Genomic DNA, 20,801 nt, shown 5'->3' on the forward strand with positions numbered 1-20,801 from the left:
TATGATTTCTTTCCTTCTGCTAACTTTGGGGTTTTTTTTTTTTTTGTTATTCTTTCTCTAATTGGTTTAGGTGTAAGGTTAGGTTGTTTATTTGAGACATTTCTTGTTTCTGAAGGTAGGATTGTATTGCTATAAACTTCCCTCTTAGAACTGCTTTTGCTGCATCCCATAGGTTTTGGGTCATTGTGTTTTCATTGTCATTTGTCTCTAGGTATTTCTTGATTTCCTCTTTGATTTCTTCAATGATCTCTTGGTTATTAAGTAGTGTATTGTTTAGCCTCCATGTGATTGTATTTTTTACAGATTTTTTCCTGTAATTGATATGTAGTCTCATAGCATTGTGATCAGAAAAGATATTTGATATGGTTTCAATTTTCTTAAATTTACCAAGGCTTGATTTGTGACAGAAGATATGATCCATCCTGGAGAATGTTCCATGAGCACTTGAGAAGAAAGTGTATTCTGTTGTTTTTTGATGGAATGTCCTATAAATATCAATTAAGTCCATCTTGTTTAATGTATCATTTAAAGCTTGTGTTTCCTTATTTATATTCATTTTGGATGATCTGTCAATTGGTGAAAGTGGGGTGTTAAAGTCCCCTACTAAGATTGTGTTACTGTTGTTTCTGCCTTTTATGGCTGTTAGTTAGTATTTGCCTTATGTATTGAGGTGCTCCTATGTTGGGTTCAAAAATATATACAATTGTTACATCTTCTTCTGGGATTGATCCCCTGATCATTATGTAGTGTCCTTCTTTGTCTCTTGTAATACTCTTTGTTTTAAAGTCTATTTTGTCTGATATGAGAATTGCTACTCCAGCTTTCTTTTGATTTCCATTTGCATGGAATATCTTTTTCCATCCCCTCACTTTCAGTCCGTATGTGTCCCTAGGTCTGAAGTGGGTCTCTTGTAAACAGCATATATACGGGTCTTGTTTTTGTATCTGTTCAGCCAGTTTATGTCTTTTGGTTGGAGCATTTAAACCATTTACATTTAAGGTAATTATAGATATGTATGTTTCTGTTACCATTTTCTTAATTGTTTTGAGTTTATTATTGTAGGTCTTTTCCTTCTCCTGTGTTTCCTGCCTAGAGAAGTTCCTTTAGCATTTGTTGTAAAGATGATTTGGTGGTGCTGAATTCTCTTAGCTTTTGCTTGTCTGTGAAGCTTTTAATTTCTCTGTCGAATCTGAATGAGATCCTTGCTGGGTAGAGTAATCTTGGTTGTAGGTTTTTCTCCTTCATCACTTTAAATATGTCCTGCCACTTCCTTCTGACTTGCAGTTTCTGCTGAAAGATCAGCTGTTAACTTTATGGGGATTCCCTTGTGTGTTATTTGTTGTTTTTCCCTTGCTGCTGTTAATATTTTTTCTTTGTAGTTAATTTTTGGTAGTTTGATTAATATGTGTCTTGTCGTGTTTCTCCTTGGATTTATCCTGTATGGGACTCTCTGAGCTTCCTGAACTTGATTAACTATTTCCTTTCCCATATTAAGGAAGTTTTCAACTATAATCTCTTCAAATATTTTCTCAGTCCCTTTCTCTCTCTTCTTCTTCTTCTGGGACCCCTATAATTCGAATGTTGGTGCATTTAATGTTGTCCCAGAGGTCTCTGATACTGTCCTCAATTCTTTTCATCCTTTTTTCTTTATTCTGCTCTGTGGCAGTTATTTCCACTATTTTATCTTCCAGGTCACTTATCCGTTCTTCTTCCTTAGTTATTCTGCTATTGATTTCTTCTAGAGAATTTTTAATTTCATTTATTGTGTTGTTCATCACTGTTTGCTCTTTAGTTCTTCTAGGTCCTTGTTAAACGTTTCTTATATTTTCTCCATTCTCTTTCCAAGATTTTGGATCATCTCTACTATCATTTTTGCGAGTTGTTTTTCAGATAGACTGCCTATTTCCTCTTCATTTGTTAGTTCTGGTGGGTTTTTACCTTGCTCCTTCATCTTCTGTGTGTTTCTCTGTCTTCTTTTTTTGCTTGGCTTACTGTGTTTGGGGTCTCCTTTTCGCAGCCTGCAGGTTTGTAGTTCCCGTTGTTTTTGGTGTCTGCTCCCAGTGGCTAAGGTTGGTTCCGTGGGTTGTGTACGCTTCCTGGTGGACCAGACTAGGGCCTGTGTTCTGGTGGATGAGGCTGCATCTTGTCTTTCTGGTGGGCAGGTGCACGTCTGGTGGTGTGTCTGTGACCTTATTATGATTTTAGGCAGCCTCTCTGCTAATGGGTGGGGTTGTGTTCCTGTGTTGCTAGTTGTTTGGCATAGGATATCCAACACTGTAGCTTGCTGTTCATTCAGTGGAGCTGGATCTTGGCATTGAGATTTAGATCTCTGGGAGATTTTCACTATTTGATATTATGTGGAGCTGGGAGGTCTCTGGTGGACCAATGTCCTGAACTTGGCTCTCCTACCTCAGAGGCACAGCCCTGACACCTGGCTGGAGCACCAAGAGCTTGTCATCCACACGGCTTAGAGCAAAAGGGAGAAAAAAAGAAGGAAAGAAAGAAAAATAAAATAAAGTTATTAAAATAAAAAAATATTATTAAAAAAATTTTTAAAGTAATAAAAAAAAAAGGAAAGAGAAGAGAGCAACCATACCTAAAAACAAATCCACCAATGATAACAAGTGCTAAAAACTCTACTAAAAAGAAAAAAAACACCGGACAGACAGAACCCTAGGACAAATGGTAAAAGCAAAGCTATACAGACAAAATCACACACAGAAGCATACACATACACACTCAGAAAGAGAGAAAGGAAAAAATATATATATATATATATATATCGTTGCTCCCAAAGTCCACCTCCTCAGTTTGGGATGATTTGTTGTTTATTCAGGTATTCCAGAGGTGCAGGGTACATCACGTTGATTTTGGAGATTTAATCCGCTGCTCCTGAGGCTGCTGGGAGAGATTTCCCTTTCTCTTCTTTTGTTCGCACAGCTCCCGGGGTTCAGCTTTGGATTTGGCCCCGCCTCTGCGTGTAGGTCGTCTGAGGGCATCTGTTCTTCGCCCAGACAGGACGGGGTTAAAGGAGCGGCTGATTAGGGGGCTCTGGCTCACTCAGGCGGGGCAGGAGGGAGGGGTACGGAATGCGGGACCAGCCTGCAGTGGCAGAGGCCGTTGTGACGTTGCAACAGCCTGAGGCGTGCCGTGTGTTCTGGGGAAGTTGTCCCTGGATCACAGGACCCTGGCAGTGGCGGGCTGCACAGGCTCCCCGGAGGAGAGGTGTGGATAGTGACCTGTGCTTGCACACAGGCTTCTTGGTGGCTGCAGTAGCAGCCTTTGCATCTCATGCCCTTCTCTGGTGTCCGCGCTGATAGCTGCGGCTTGTGCCCGTCTCTGGAGCACCTTTAAGCAGCGCTCTTAATCCCCTCTCCTGGCGCACCAGGAAACAAAGAGGGAAGAAAAAGTCTCTTGCCTCTTCTGCAGGTCCAGACTTTTCCCCGGACTCCCTCCCGGCTAGCTGTGGTGCACTAAACCCCTGCAGGCTGTGTTCAGGCTACCAACCCCAGTCCTCTCCCGGCGCTCCGACCGAAGCCCCAGCCTCAACTCCCAGCCCCGCCCGCCCCGGCGGGTGAGCAGACAAGCCTCTCGGGCTGGTGAGTGCCGGTCGGCCCTGATCCTCTGTGTGGGAATCTCTCCGCTTTGCCCTCCGCACCCCTGTTGCTGCGCTCTCCTCCGTGGCTCCCAAGCTCCCCACTTCTCCACCCACAGTCTCCGCCCACGAAGCGGCTTCCTAGTGTGTGGAAACCTTCCCTCCTTCACAGCTCCCTCCCATTGGTGCAGGTCCCGTCCCTATTCTTTTGTCTCTGTGTTTTCTTTTTTCTTTTGCCCTACCCATGTACGTGGGGAGTTTCTTTTGCTTGTCGGGACGTCTGAGGTCTTCTGCCAGCGTTCAGTAGGTGTTTTGTAGGAGCTGTTCCACATGTAGACGTATTCCTGATGTATTTGTGGGGAGGAAGGTCATCTCCACGTCTTACTGTTCCACCATCTTGAAGCCTGCCCCGCATCGTGCACTTTGAATGAATCTTTTACAAACACATACTTTTGTTACATAATGCATTGGCCATATGAAAATATTGATTCACTGATGTGTGCTTGACTTCCAAATCTTAATATATACTTCATTATACAATATCAAAAAATCCCATTTGTTAATATCACCAGTAATTTCCTCAGGAAAATCTTAAAATATTGCAAAATTGTCCGTCTGCAAGTATATGAATTTTCCAAGGTATTTGTTTTTGCTTTAAAAGCTCTAATTTTATCATTGGCAACAAATACTGTCTAATATTTTCCTTGAAATGACAGCTCAATTTGATTAATTTTGAGAAAATGTGTGGTGTATTCAAAGGTTGAGTTAATAAAATTACTAATTTTTAGTGCCTCATCAAGGACATTATTAAGTGAACCTGCCACTATTTTTTATTTTAACTGTGTGATGGTGAAAAATGTGACTACAGGGGTAGGCAGGAGAATGGCCCCCAGAAACGCCTACATCATAATCCCTAGAACCTGTGACTATGTTATGTTATATAGCAAAGGGGACTTAAATTTGCTAGTCAGTTTACTTTAAAATATTCAGATTATCCTGGATTATCTGAATGGATGCAGTGTAATTACAGTGTTTCTCCAAAGTGGAAGAAGGAGTCAGAAGAGTAATTCAGAGTGATGAGATATGAAAAGGACTCACATAGCTAGCTAGAAAATGGGGGAAGTGGGCCACCAGCCAAGGAATGAGAGCAGCCTCTAGAAGCTAAAAAATGCAAGGAAACAACGGATTGTCTTCAGAGCCTCCAGAAAGGAATGCAACTGCTGAGCCTTTGGTTTTAGCCTAGTGAGACCCTGAAATGGTCTTTAACCAGGAGAACTGTAAGATAATACATTTTTGTGGCTTTATGACGATAAATTTGTGGCAACTTATTACAGTAGCAATAGAAAACTAGTAAAATTAACACAGTTTGGGGATTATAATTTGTGCTAGGGCATTGTTGCTTTTGCATTTAGTACAAATGTCGACCTATTGAAATGGCTTGTAATGTCTTATTACTATGAAAATAGTTTTTACCTTGTGAACCTTCTGTAAGAATGTTGGGTCTCCACCAGGGATCTGTGTACCATACTTTGGAATCTCTTATTTAATTTTTTCTTTTGTATTTCCTGTGTGTTAACTACTAGGCTAGGTACTAGGATGCAAAAATAAAGGAAGCACAGTTTCTCTCTTAAGAAGATTATAGTCTAGTGGTTGAGAGAGGTAAGCAAATCAGTGATTGCGGGTAGCACAGAATGACAGTTGCTCTAACTGATATACTCGAGTGAGAGAAAGAGACCTAGTCCTAGTCTCAAATGCTTCAGTGTAGTGGGAGAGATCACAAAAACAATTACAAAATGCAAAATGCAAATGAAATACCCCACTGAGAGGGGTGGGGGAGGGAGACCTTTACAATCCCACTAACAATGTGAGATGGTTTCAGTTTTTCCACATCCTCCCCAAAACATGTTAGTGTCTGTCTTTTGATTATAGCCATTCTAGTGAGTTGTGAAGTGGTATCTTACGTGGTCTCAATTTGTATTTATCTGATAATTAATAATGCTTAACATCATTTCATGTACTTATTGGCCATTTGTCTATCTCCTTTGGACATATGTCTATTCAAATCTTTTGTTATTTTTTAAAACAATTTATTTATTATTTATTTATTTAGCTGTGTGGGGTCTTTGTTGAGGCATGTGGGATTTTTCATTATGGTGCTTGTTGCGGTAGGCAGGCTCTTCCTTGCGGTGTGCGGGCTTCTCTCTAGTTGTAGAGTGCGGATTTTCTCTTGTCTAGTTGTGACATGGGCTCCAGAGAGCGTGGGCTCTGTAGTTTGCGGCCTATGGACTCTCTAGTTGAGGCACATGAGCTCAGTAGTTCTGGTGCATGGGCTTTGTGGCCCCGCAGCATGTGGGATCTTAGTTCCCTGACCAGGTATCACGCTCACGTCCCCTGCATTGGAAGGCAGATTCTTTACCACTGGACCATCAGGGAAGTACCCCTTTGTCATTTTTAAATTGAATTACTTGTCATTTTATTGTTGAGCTGTAATAGTTCTGTATAGATTTTGGGATACTATCTCCTTATCAGATATTTGATTTGCAAATATTTTCTCCCACTCAGTAGGTTGTTTTTTCACTTTATTGATGTCATCTTTTGAAGCACAAATGTTCTTGATTTTACACCTGTGATTTCCTCTAAAAATTGTATGTATTTTATCACTTGTGTTCAGGTCATTGATCGATTTTGAGTTAATTTTTGTATGTCTTTAGATGAAGGAGTTCGACTTCATTCTTTTGCATGTTGATATTCAGTTGTCTCAGCAACTTTGCTTGAAAAGACAATCTTTCCCTATTGAATTTTCTTGAATCCCTTACCAAAAATCAATTGAACATTGTATGGGTTTATTTTTGGACTCTCCATTCTATTCCATTGATTACATGTCTATCTTTATGCCTATCCTATCACACAGTCTTGATTACTGCAGCTCTGTAGTAAGTTTTGAAAAGTAGGAAATGTGAGTTCTCTAACTCCATTCTTCTTTTTCAAGATTTTTTTGACTATCTCTTGCATTTCCATATAAATTTTAAGATCATTTTGTTAATAGGCAGCTGAGTTTTTGATAGAGATTACATTGAATCTGTATATTAATTTGAGAAGTATTGCCATTTTAACAATATTAAATCTTTCAGTCCATAACCAATGGACTTTTCATATATTTAGATCTTTCAGTGGATAGGTCTTGCACTTCTTTTGTTAAATGTTTTCCTAAATATTTTATTCTATTTGATGCTATTGTAAATGGAATTTCTTTCCTAATTTCATTTTAAAATTGTTAATTGCTAGCATATTAAATATAATTTGTTTCTGTTTATTATTCTTATTTTCTGCAAACTTTGTTGAATGTATTTATTAGCTCCAATAGTTTGAGTTTTTGGTTTGTTTTAGAATTCCTTAGGACTTTCTACATACAAGATCATGTCATCTATAAGAAGAGACAGTTTTACTTCTTCTTTTCCAGTCTGGAATAGTTTTACTTCTTCCTTTCCAGTCTGGATGCCTTGTATTTACTTTTCTTGCCTAATTGTCCTGGCTAGAATTTCCAGTACAGTATTGAACAGAAGGGTTAAAAACGGACACACTTGTCTTGTTCCTGATCTTAAGGGCAAAGCTTTCTGTCTTTCACCATTAAGTATGAAGTTAGTTGTGGGTTTTTTGTAAATGTCTTTTATCAAGTTGATGAAATCCCCTTCTACTCCTGGTTTGTTGAGTTTTTTTAATCATGCAAGGGTGTTGGATTTTCACACATTCTTCTCTGCATCTATTTAGATCATCACATAGTTTTTGTCCTATATTCTATTAACGAGGTATATTACATTGGTTCATTTTCCTGTGTTGATTCAATCTTACATTCCTGGGATAAATGCCACTTAATCATGGTGTAAAATGCTTTTTATATGTTGCTGGATTCAATTTGTTAATAGTTTGTTGAGTATTTTAGCCTATATATTCATAAGGAATATTGGTGTATAGTTTTCTTTTCTTGTAATGTTTTTGTCTGGTTTTAGTATCAAGGTAATACTGGCCTTAGAGAATGAGTTGAGAAGTGTTCCCTCTGCTTCTGTTTTTGGGAGAGTTTGTGAAGGATTGGTGTTAATTTCTGGTAGAATTCACCAATGAAACCGTCTGATCTGGCTTTGTCTTTGTGAAAAAGTTTTTGATCATTAATTCAATCTGCTTTTTTGTTATAGGTCTTTTCATATTTTTTAGTCTCCAGTCATTTCAGTACTTTGTGTCTTTTTGGGAATTTGTCTATTTCATCTAGTTTATAAAATTTAATGATGTACAACTGTATATTGTATCCCCTTCTAATCTCTTTATTTCTGTAAGGTCAGTAATAGCGTTCCTCCTTTCATTCCTAATTTTTGCAATTTCAATCTTACCTCTCTTTTCTGTGTGTGTGTGCGTGTGCGCAATGTTTTCTTCCTTCTGCTTGCTTTAGGTTTAGCTTGCTCTTCTTTTTCTAGTTTCTTAAGGTTGATGGTTATGGTATTGATTTTAGATCTTTCTTTTTTAATATAGGCATTTAGTGTACAGTTTTATTTTCTTCTGGTGTGTTTGTTTGGCTTTGTTTTCAGGGTAATACTGTCATCATAGAATGAGTTAGGAAGGTTTTTTCCCTCTGTTTTCTAAAAGAGTTTGTGAAATGTTGGTATTATTATTTTTTTTATTTTATAGAATTCACCAGTGAAGACCTTGGGTCTTTGCTTTTCCTTGTGGGAAGATTTTGAATTACTAATTCAACTTCTTTATTGTTTTAGATCTGTTCATTTTTTACAGTTTTTCTTGATTTGGTTTTGGTCATTTATGTCTTTCTAAAAATCTGTCCATTTCATCTGTGTGTCTACTTTTTGGCATAAAGTCCTTCATTGTGTTGTCTTATAATCTTTTCGATTTCTGTATGACCAGTAGTGATATATTTTTCATTCATTATTTTGGTAATTTATGCCCTTTTTCTTTTTCTCTTGATCATCTAGCTAAGCGTTTGCAATTTTGTTAATATTTTCAAAAACCAACTTTTGTTTTTATTGTCTATTGCTTTTCTCTTTTCTGTATCATTTATTTCTGCTGTAATCCTTTATGTTGCCTTTCATCTCCTTGCTTTGCATGTGGTTTGCTCTTCTTTTTCTAGTGTCCTAAGATTGAATCTTGAGGTACTTATTCTACACCTTTCTTCTTTTTTGATATGTGTTTAAAGCTATAGATTTCCTTCTATAGCTTTTTATGTATGCCATAAAATGTGACAAATTGTGTTTCACTATCATTCAGTAAAAAATATTTTCTAATATCCCCTGTGATTCCTTTTGTGACTTGTTGTTATTTAAAAGTATGTTCTTTAACTTCCAAATATTGGGAATTTTCCAAAATTTTGTAATGCTATTGATTTCTGATTTAATTTTGTTGTACTTACAGAACGTGATCTTATTACTTCCTATGATCTCATTACTTTTAAATTTATTGAGACTTGTTTTATGACCTAGAATATGATCTATTTTTGAAAAAATTTTTTGGCATTTGAAAAAAAAAAGTATATTCTCCCATCATTGCGAGGAGTAGTCTGTATATGGGAGTTAGGTTGAATAGGTTGACAGCATTCAGATCTTCTGTACTCTTGCTGATTTTCTGTTTAATTGCATCAATTATTGAGTGCAGAGGATTGAAATATCTAATTATAATTCTCAAATAGTCAATTTCTTCTTTGAATTCTGTCAATTTTTGCTCTGTTGACTTTGAGGCCTTGTTTTAGGTGCATATATATTTGTAAATATTACAGCGTTTTGATGTATTGACCCTTTTATATCTGTTTTTCTCAAATACTATTTCTTTTTTTTTTAAAAATTAATTTATTTTGGCTGCACTGTATCTTAGTTGTGGCATGCTGGATCTTTAATTGCGTCATGCGAACTTCTTAGTTGTGGCACGCAAAATTCTTAGTTGCAGCATGCGGATTCTTAGTTGCGGCATGCATGCGGGATCTAGTTCCCCGACCAGGGATGGAGCTGGGGCCTCCTGCATTGGGAGCACAAAGTCTTACCCACTGGACCACCAGGGAAGTCCCCTCAAGTACTATTTCTTTCTTTCTTTTTTTTTTGTTAGTTTCTGCTTTATAACAAAGTGAATCAGTTATACATATACATATGTTCCCATATCACTTCCCGCTTGCGTCTCCCTCCCTCCCACCCTCCCTATCGCAGCCCTCTAGGTAGTCACAAAGCACCGAGCTGATCTCCCTGTGTTATGCAGCTGCTTCCGACTAGTTATCTATTTTACGTTTGGTAGTATATATATGTCCATGCAACTCTCTTTGTCCCAGCTTACACTTCCCCCTCCCCATATCCTCAGGTCCATTCTCCAGTAGGTCTGTGTCTTTATTCCTGTCTTACCCCTAGGTTCTTCATGACATTTTTTTTTCTTAGATTCCATATATATGTGTTAGTATACGGTATTTGTCTTTCTGACTTACTTCACGCTGTATGACAGACTCTAGGTCCATCCACCTCACTACAGATAACTCAATTTTGTTTCTTTTTATGGCTGAGTAATATTCCATTGTATATATGTGCCACATCTTCTTTATCCATTCATCCGATGATGAAGACTTAGGTTGTTTCCATCTCCTGGCTATTGTAGATAGAGATGCAATGAACATTTTGATACATGACTCTTTTTGAATTATGGTTTTCTCAGGGTATATGCCCAGTAATGGGATTGCTGGGTCATATGGTAGTTCTATTTGTAGTTTTTTAAGGAACCTCCATACTGTTCTCCATAGTGGCTGTACCAATTCACATTCCCACCAGCAGTGCAAGAGGGTTCCCTTTTCTCCACACCCTCTCCAGCATTTATTGTTTCTAGAGTTTTTGATGATGGCCATTCTGACCTGTGTGAGATGATATCTCATTGTAGTTTTGATTTGCATTTCTCTAATGATTAATGATGTTGAGCATTCCTTCATGTGTTTGTTGGCAGTCTGTATGTCTTCTTTGGAAAATGTCTATTTAGGTCTTCTGCCCATTTTTGAATTGGATTGTTTGTTTTTTTTGTTATTGAGCTGCATGAGCTGCTTGTAAATTTTGGAGATTAATCCTTTGTCAGTTGCTTGATTTGCAAATATTTTCTCCCATTCTGAGGACTGTCTTTTTGTCTTGTTTATGGGTTCCTTTGCTGTGCAAAAGCTTTGAAGTTTCATTGGGTCCCATTTGTTTATTTTTATTTCCATTTCTCTAGGAGGTGGGTCAAAAAAGGATCTTGCTGTGATTTATGTCATAGAGTGTTCTGCCTATGTTTTCCTCTAAGAGTTTGATAGTTTCTGGCCTTACATTTAGGTCTTTAATCCATTTTGAGCTTATTTTTGTGTATGGTGTTAGGGAGTGTTCTAATCTCATACTTTTACATGTACCTTTCCAGTTTTCCCAACACCACTTATTGAAGAGGCTGTCCTTTCTCCGCTGTACGTTCCTGCCTCCTTTATCAAAGATAAGGTGACCCTATGTGCGTGGGTTTATTTCTGGGCTTTCTATCCTGTTCCATTGATCTATATTTCTGTTTTTGTGCCAGTACCCTACTGTCTTGATTACTGTAGCTTTGTAGTATAGTCTGAAGTCAGGGAGCCTGATTCCTCCAGCTCTGTTTTTCATTCTTGAAATTGCTTTGGCTATTTGGGGTCTTTTGTGTTTCCATACAAATTGTGAAATTTTTTGTTCTAATTCTGTGAAAAATGCCAGTGGTAGTTTGATAGGGATTGCGTTGAATCTGTAGATTGCTTTGGGTAGTAGAGTCATTTTCACAATGTTGATTCTTCCAATCCAAGAACATGGTATATCTCTCCATCTATTTGTATCATCTTTAATTTCTTTCATCAGTGTCTTATAATTTTCTGCATACAGGTCTTTTGTCTCCTTAGGTAGGTTTATTCCTAGATATGTTATTCTTTTTGTTGCAGTGGTAAATGGGAGTGTTTTCTTGATTTCACTTTCAGATTTTTCATCCTTAGTGTATAGGAATGCCAGAGATTTCTGTGCATTAATTTTGTATCCTGCTACTTTACCAAATTCATTGATTAGCTCTAGTAGTTTTCTGGTAGCATCTTTAGGATTCTCTATGTATAGTATCATGTCATCTGCAAACAGTGACAGCTTTACTTCTTCTTTTCCGATTTGGATTCCTTTCATTTCCTTTTCTTCTCTGATTGCTGTGGCTAAAACTTCCAAAACTATGTTGAATAAGAGTGGTGAGAGTGGGCAACCTTGTCTTGTTCCTGATCTTAGTGGAAATGCTTTCAGTTTTTCACCATTGAGGACGATGTTGGCTGTGGGTTTGTCATATATGGCCTTTATTATGTTGAGGAAAGTTCCCTCTATGCCTACTTTCTGGAGGGTTTTTATCATAAATTGGTGTTGAACTTTGTCGAAAGCTTTCTCTGCATCTATTGAGATGACCATATGTTTTTTCTCCTTCAATTTGTTAGTATGGTGTATCACATTGATTGGTTTGCGTATATTGAAGAATCCTTGCATTCTTGGAATTAACCACACTTTATCATGGTGTATGATCCTCTTAATATGCTGTTGGATTCTGTTTGCTAATATTTTGTTGAGGATTTTTGCATCTATGTTCCTCAGTGATATTGGCCTGTAGTTTTCTTTCTTTGTGGCATCCTTGTCTGGTTTTGGTATCAGGGTGATGGTGGCCTCGTAGAATGAGTTTGGGAGTGTTCCTCCCTCTGCTACATTTTGGAAGAGTTTGAGAAGGATAGGTGTTAGCTCTTCTCTAAATGTTTGATAGAATTCACCTGTGAAGCCATCTGGTCCTGGGCTTTTGTTTGTTGGAAGATTTTTAATCACAATTTCAATTTCAGTGCTTGTGATTGGTCTGTTCATATTTTCTATTTCTTCCTGATGCAGTCTTAGCAGGTTGTGCATTTCTAAGAATTTGTCCATTTCTTCCAGGTTGTCCATTTTATTGGCATAGAGTTGCTTGTAGTAATCTCTCATGATCTTTTGTATTTCTGCAGTGTCAGTTGTTACTTTTCCTTTTTCATTTTTAATTCTATTGATTTGAGTCCTCTCCCTTTTTTTCTTGATGAGTCTGGCTAATGGTTTTTCAATTTTGTTTATCCTTTCACAGAACCAGCTTTTAGTTTTATTGATCTTTGTTATCATTTCCTTCATTTCTTTTTCATTTATTTCTTATCTGATCTTTATGATTTCTTTCCTTCTGCTATCTTTGGGGTTTTTTTGTTCTTCTTTCTCTAATTGATTTAGGTGCAAAGTTAGGTTGTTCATTCAAGATGTTTCCTGTTTCTTAAGGTAGGATTATATTGCTATAAACTTCCCTCTTAGAACTGCTTTTGCTGCATCCCATAGGTTTTGCGTTGTCGTGTCTCCATTGTCATTTGTTTCTAGGTATTTTTTGATTTCCTCTTTGATTTCTTCAGTGATCACTTCGTTATTAAGTAGTGTATTGTTTAGCCTCCATGTGTTTGTATTTTTTACAGATCGTTTCCTGTAATTGATATCTAGTCTCATAGCATTGTGGTCGGAAAAGATACTTGATACAATTTCAATTTTCTTAAATTTACCCAGGCTTGATTTGTGATCCAGGATATGATGTATCCGGAGAATGTTCCATGAGCATTTGAGAAAAATGTGTATTCTGTTGTTTTTGGATAGAATGTCCTATAAATATCAATTAAGTCCATCTTGTTTAATGTATCGTTTAAAGTTTGTGTTTCTTTATTTATTTTCATTTTGGATCATCTGTCCATTGGTGAAAGTGGGGTGTTAAAGTCCCCTACTATGAATGTCTTCCTCTCTATTTCCCCTTTTATGGCTTTTAGTATTTGCCTTCTGTATTGATGTGCTCCTATGTTGGGTTCAAAAATACATACAATTGTTACATCTTCTTCTGGGATTGATCCCCTGATCATTATGTAGTGTCCTTCTTTGTCTCTTGTAATACTCTTTGTTTTAAAGTCTATTTTGTCTGATATGAGAATTGCTACTCCAGCTTTCTTTTGGTTTCCATTTGCATGGAATATCTTTTTCCATCCCCTGACTTTCAGTCTGTATGTGTTCCTAGATCTGAAGTGGGTCTCTTGTGGACAACATATAAATGGGTCTTGTTTTTGTGTCCATTCAGCCAGTCTTTGTCTTTTGGTTGGAGCATTTAATCCATTTACATTTAAGGTAATTATTGATATATATGTTCTCGTTGCCATTTTGTTAATTGTTTTGGATCTGTTTTTGTAGTTCTTTTTCTTCCCTTCCTCTAGTTTTCTGCATTTGTGTTCTCTGTTCCACAGGCTGCAGGATTGTAGTTCCTCTTGCATCTGGTGTCTGCTCCCTGGTGGGTGAGGTTGGTCGAGGTGCTTGTGCAGGCTTCCTGGTGGGCGGGACTGGTACCTGCCCACTGGTGGATGGAGCTGGGTCTTTACCTCTGAAGGCCAGGGCCATGTCAAGGGGTGTGTTTAGAGGCAGCTGTGGGCTCAGGATGACTTTAGGCACCCTGTCTGCTGATGGGTGGGGCTGTGTTCCCACATTGTTGGTTGTTTGGCTGGAGGCATCCCAGCACTGGAGCCTGCAGGCTGTTGGATGAGGCCAGGTCTCAGTGCCAAAGTGGCAATGTCCAGGAGTGCTCATGCTAAATATTTCCTGGGGCCTCTACTATCAGTGTCCTTATCTCCACAGTGAGCCACAGCCGACCCCCACCTCCCCAGGAGACCCTCCAAGACCTGCAGGTAGGTCTGACCCTGGCTCCTATGGAGTCACTGCTTTGCCCTGGGTTCCAGAGCACATGAAACTTTGTGTGTGCCCACCATGAGCGGAGTCTCTGTTTACCCCAGTCCTATGGAGCTACTGCACTCAAGGCCCACTGTCCTTCAATACCAAATGCTCTGGGGGCTCTTCGTCCTGATGCCAGACCCCCAGGCTGGGAAGCCTGGTGTGGGGCTCAGAACTCTCACTCCTGTGGGAGAACCTCTGTGATATGTGATATAATTATTTTCCAGTTTGTGGCTTGCCTACCCAGCGGGTATGGGATTTGATTATATGATGAAAGTGCCCCTGCTGCTGTCTCGTTGTGGCTTCTTCTTTGTCTTTGGATTATCTTTTTTGGTATGTTCCAGTCTTTTTTTCAGTGGTTGTTTAACAGTTAGTTTTGATTTTGGTGTTTTCATATGAGGAGGTGAGCTCAAGTCCTTTGACTCCACCATGTTTTCCTAATCCCCTCCCTCCCATCTCTTTTGATCCTTAATTTTCTAGATAGTTATTTCGTATCTTCAAACACACCACTTTTCCCATTTACTTTTTTTTTTTTTACTCACAGTCAGTTAACTACGGAGAAGGAAAAAAAAAAGAAGTTGCTGTACAAAAAGGTAGGGGAGGGAGATTCAGTGTTTCTTGGGCAGTCAATTGTTTGCATACTTTAGCTTCACTTCTTACTCCACACTTCTGCCAATGCTATAGGACATTCCTTTAATTGCAGTCTCTGCACACATTCTAGAGTTTTGCTTTTTCCAATCTGTTTTTACCATGAAAGCTCTTTCATCTGTCTTACATTGTACAAATTTGTAGTGATGCCTCTCTCAGTCTCTTCATTTTTGTGAGTTTACATCCTGTTCCCTCACCCCAACACACACCTTTTTTATCTTTTTAAGGGAATCTCTAGAGGAGAAGGGGGGAAAATACATGCTTATTGATTTTCCTAACCAAAAATTTTGTGCACATATTGTTAAACAGTTGCAATGTAATGTGTATGTGTGTGCTTGGGTCCTGTTTTCATCTGTCCTTTTCAGCATTTTCTGCATTGCTATATTTCTTCATGATTATTATTTTAGTGGATTTTGAACCCATTTTTAAAGAATAGTTTGTTGTATTTTTATTATTATTACTGCAGTCGTTATTATTATTTTAGTTACTGCATCTTTCTCTTTCTTTACCCCATTCTCCATCCCACCATCAAGCACATTTACCTTTCCTCAGGTAACCAATATTAACAACATTGACAGTTTGTGGAACAGTAAGTCTTAATGTTTTCCTGTGGTCGAATTGATTGGCTGAAAGCTATCAAGAAGCACAATTCACCCTACAGGCTGACAATGTTATCAAGAAAGCAATTTCAATTATTTTTGGGTTTTCCATGAAATCTTGTGATTTCAGCTATGTAGTGTAGGTAATATGTTGTATCTCTGTAATGGCTCCCTAGTGTGGGCATCTCCACTTAGTTCTTAGACCGAACTGAACCATGTCTCTTATTACAATTCCTCTGTTTACTGTTTTGCTCAAATTTAGTTCCTAGACTGGCCAAGTTGTCCATGAGGGTTTTTGTCTGTTTCTGATGAAGTATCAACTGGAAGTCAGCTTGGGACAATGGATGTTAGTTACATTTAAGCACTTGTATATCAGACACCAGAGAAAGTCAAGAAGTATGAGAACAATCAATAAATATCAAGAGAAGCATCTGGAACCTTCTTCATATTAGTTTTCTAGTTGACCTAAGCCTAATGAAGAGATCATTTTGGCAGATCACAGATTATAAAATAGATTTTTCTATTAAGTAATATACTTATCATTTGACTTCTTTTCTTTTTCTTTTAGTAAGGCAAGATAAAGAAATAAGTATAGATTTTAGAATGAAGAAGTAAAACTCATTATGTATGTATGATGTAAAACCACAGAAAAAATAATAAGAGTTTAGAAAATATCCTGGATAAATACATCAATATACAAAAATTATACAAATACATACATATATAAACAAAACAAGATAAAGCCCTTGCAAAGAGATATTATTTATACTAACATTCAAAATATGAAGTTCCTGGGAGTACATCTGACATAACAAGACATGTGCAAAACTCCCATGGGGAAAATAGTAAAGCATTATTTTGTGACAATAAGACCTTAATAAATGGAATGATATACAATACACATGGCTTGGGAAACTCAAGATTTTACAGATGCCCAATTTGATCAATCAAATTCCTAACTGTCCATTTTGTTAGGGAGGAGAGAATACTTGACAAAAGATTTTAAAATTATATAGAAAGACAAAGGGCCAAAAACTAAGAATAACAACAGTGTATTTTGGTGCAGGGAAAGTCAAATAGATTGGTGGAACCTTACTACTGAATGTTTAGACCACAGACCCACCTCTTTGGTGACTTGACTTGGGAGGTTGTTAGAAACACAGAATCTCAGATCCCAACCCCAGATCAACTGAATTAGAATTTACTTTAATAAGATAACCTGGAAGAGTGGGGAAATATTTTTTTTAATTAAAACAAAATTAAAAAAAAAATATTTTGTCCATGCCACGCAGCATGTAGTTCCCCAACCAGGGATTGAACTCGAGCCCCCTGCATTGAAAGCATGGAGTCTTAACCACTAGACCATCAGGGAAACCCCAAAGATGGTTTTAGTAAACAGTTCTGGGGCAACTGGTAATTAAACAAGAAAAACGTAATTGTATTGAAAGGTATTGCTTATTTCATATGGTGCAACCATCCCTTACTCTCTGTGATCTACGTTTCTTTAGGAACATTTGAAAAATCAATGAAAATAAAAGGGATGTTTTGAATATCGTTTTCCTAGGTGCATCCGTCATCCATTTGCCTGTAATCTATGAATCATCTTGCTGATAAGGTTTTCTTAGGTATCCCAACTTCAGGATGTCTTTATGTGTTTCTAGCATCTCTTGGACCAAGTCTGTATATTATAACAATGATAGTACTGTCACTGCCAATGTAGATGACTAATGTTGTGACTATGCCCCCTCCATGTGGCAGTGATAAAGCTGTATCTAATTATTTTATAGGTGTTTGTATATTTTGTGGAAAAAAAACTGCTGAAGATACTAGAGAAAGGGCAGCTCTTCTACTGACAACTCATAAGGAAATAATTTACCACCTACTTAGGATTAGAAGACAAGCTCATTCTTATAGTCTTCTGAAACAAAATTAGGTAAGAAATGGTTTTTGTCATATTTTAAATGATTTGTACTCTGCCTCCCCAGTTTGCTTGAAAGCTTCTATAATTCTATTCCTTTGGCCTCTAAGAGAAATGCAGTTAGCATTTTCCTTTAGGAAGGTAGTGTGCCAGGCAGCTGTCAGCCTTATGATGTGCCTGATCTCCGATGTCAGGGGAAGCACAATTCAATTTTAAACTAAGTCTTCTGCACAATAGTGCAGCAGGGCTGCCAGCATCTCTCTTTATGTTCCTTTCTTTCAAATTCTCCCTTCTACTCAAACAGTATAGCTTTATTTTTAAATCCTTTGTGTAAGATGAAACAACCACTAACTGACTTTACTTGTCTTTAGTTAAAAATCAATGAATTGACTGAAATAATCTGTATTTCAGCTACCCTTTCTCATTTCTAGAAAATAAAGTACCACTGCTTGTTTAACTTATGACTTGTCTAAACATGTTGAAAGCATTGACTATGAGGCATAACACTCAGATGCTGAAAGGGAACTGTGACAAGTTCAGTCAAAAGGGAAAAGGGGAATAATTTATAAAAGGTGTTGCAGATAATAATGCCAGCCAGTTATTTTAAAATGCATCCATCTCACCTTTTAATGAATTAGATTTGTCAACAGGAAATGTTTTATGCACCACTTCTAATAAAAGTGGCATGCAGTGCTTTGAGGTTGGCTTCTTCAAAGCTAGAGTATCTTCAATTCAAAGGTATTTTTTAAATAATAGATATTAAAAAGTATATTTAAATAATATTAAGGTTGTGACACAAACACCAAATGACAAAATTCAGGAGTTTCAAAGCAGAGGCTGACATGCCATCACTATTTCACATAGTAACTGTTTTTTAAATTAGGAGTGTAACAGACTGATTTGGGGATTGTGTGTCAGTTTAACTTTAGATTCTCTTGTTGTTTTGATTGGTGTCACAACCTTAATGTCAGCTTTTCAAATAGGTTTCCACATTTCCTTTGGTTTGAGGTCATTAAAAAATGCATATGATGAATCTAAGAGGCATAAATAGGTCACACTGAAGTGGAATTCCTTGCTTCTCTGGTATTGAGAGACAGCTAATACCTGCCTTATAAGTGGAAAAAGTTAGCTCATGCATTTTGGTAAATTTCTGTTTTTCAGGAATTTGATTCAGACCATTGTAAACCCAAATAACAAAACATGATGTTGGTATAATTGTTTTCTTGTTCCTCTAATCCAAACCATCCAATCTTGTTGGTTATCATCTCTAGATGTTAAGAATCACAATTCCAACAATTTTTTTTTCACTAAAAGTACAAGTTAAACCTGGTAATTATTTCAATAGAAGAATCCTTATTCAGTATAATTAAGTATAGGTAACCCTGCCCTAAATTTTTCCATATGCCAGTCCTTTATAGAAGCACTTTTAAGCAGATTTTTTTGGGGGTAAAATTTTATTTTTTAAAGTAACACTTGTTATACAAAGCAAAATGTAGAGTAAAATCTGATATGTTGTGCTGAATGTTAAAAGAAATTCTAGTACCACACTGGACATTAAAGGAGGAGCCTGGAGCCTTCCTTACCCCATTCTGCAAGGAAAGAGAGAAAGGGAGAGAGGAGGGAAATAATAATCTCCCTACCCAAATTCCACCCTTTTCCTTGATTCTCATCTTTCATGCTCTCACAGCGCAGGTCATATGTTGAATATAGTTTTAATTTAGAAAAATAAACATATCAGAATCTGTCCCACAATTGTCTTTTTTATCACCTGTGTTTGAGAAATAAACGGTGAAAAGAGAGGCAAATTATTTACTGATCTTTTCTTGCTGACTCATAAAGATACTGGCCAACCTAAAACACTTCATAGTTCTCATCTCCTCCTTGACTGAACCTGCAGGTTTTATCATTCTTGGTTTTTATCAATGACTGGGGGGGACATTAATCTTTCTTTCCTAGTTGTACTCCATTCACTGCCTTCTATCTCTTTAATTTTCAAGCAGTGTTGAATTTGAGAAGTTTCTAACAGTTTTCATTTCTGGTTCTGACTTTACTTTTCTTTCCCACTGAACTCTCCCATATCACATCACTGTTAAATCATCACAATTCTGACAAGTAATATTCTTTCTAAGCCCCAGTCCTCAATAGCAAGAGGTAATTATGCTGCATTGTACAGTGGTTTGAAAATGTATACAGTTGTCTGTGAAGGTTTTGACCAACTCATCCAAATTCATCTAAACTATGCTAGTGCCCTTTTTTGAACAAATGTTTTAGATCATTATTATTGTTCATACTAATACTAGTTCTGATTTCTATTTGGTAAAAATGAATTTTTAAAACAAAAATGCCTGTTTCTAAATTCAGAGAAAGCTATTCAAATAAATGAGTTGGAACTCAGTATACACCTGCAATATAAAAAAGTTTTCTGGCATAGAAACAAAATAATCTCTTTAAATAGTATAGACCAAAGCCAGCTTTATACAAATTCATTTAGAGTAGTTTCAGATTTATGTAATTAATAAAGTTGGATAGTGGGTCTAACTTATATATTAAATGTCCTTCAGTGTACAGTGATGTTCTAGTGACTGGCTGGAAAAAAATGATAGAATTTTATTTAGTGTTTCTGCTATGTCAGTCAATTCTATAAATGGCTTTCTAATGGGATACAATATATGCTTTTAATAGTTTTCTGTAAGATTAAGAGATAATATTTATTGAGTGCTTTCTATGTTCCAGCAAATATGTTCTAAGTAGTATCATAGAATATGTTCTATGTTCTAAGTAGTATCCATGGATTATCTCATGTAATCCTCATAACAACACTTTAATCTCACTATTTTACAGATATGGTAGAGGCACACAAGAAGCTTATAAAACTAGTAAGTAATGGAGCTAGGATTCCAACACTAGCACTGTTACTCCAGATCTCATACTCTAAGCCCCCGCTACTCAAAATGTGGCCCCAAGCCAGCAGTATCACCATTACCTGGGAACTTGTTAGAAATGCAGACTCTTAGGCTCCACCCCAGTATCATATTATCATGTATAATGTGAACAGGGATCCACTATAGACCCAAGTTATCTTGAAATCACTTGTATAAAGAACAGAAAAAGAAAAAATCCCAGACCATAAACAGCAAGTCTTTCTCTCTACTGGGCAGCTAACTACTTCAACATCTGAGACTTTCTTGCAATCACATTGCAGCACACTGCCTTTGAGTACAGACTCTGGACCAGATGCCTATGTTTGAATCTCAGCTCCT

General features: G+C 37.2%; 1 protein-coding gene across 4 annotated transcripts in view; it reads left to right on the forward strand.

Moving 5' to 3' along the window:
• The window catches only part of KIAA0825 (KIAA0825 ortholog), a 402,948-nt gene that overhangs the window by 13,098 nt on the left and 369,049 nt on the right, over positions 1 to 20,801 (forward strand). For 3 of the 4 annotated variants that reach the window (XM_049708409.1, XM_049708413.1, XM_049708415.1), the window contains exon 1: positions 17,417 to 17,556. The exons of the other annotated variant lie outside the window; for it this stretch is intronic. The gene's annotated coding sequence lies outside the window, so the exon portion shown is untranslated. Of the gene's footprint in view, positions 1 to 17,416; positions 17,557 to 20,801 lie in introns of those variants that run through there. 4 annotated transcript variants of the gene reach the window in all.

This window comes from Orcinus orca, chromosome 3 (genome assembly GCF_937001465.1).
Source record: "Orcinus orca chromosome 3, mOrcOrc1.1, whole genome shotgun sequence".
Taxonomy (NCBI): Eukaryota; Metazoa; Chordata; class Mammalia; order Artiodactyla; family Delphinidae; genus Orcinus; species Orcinus orca.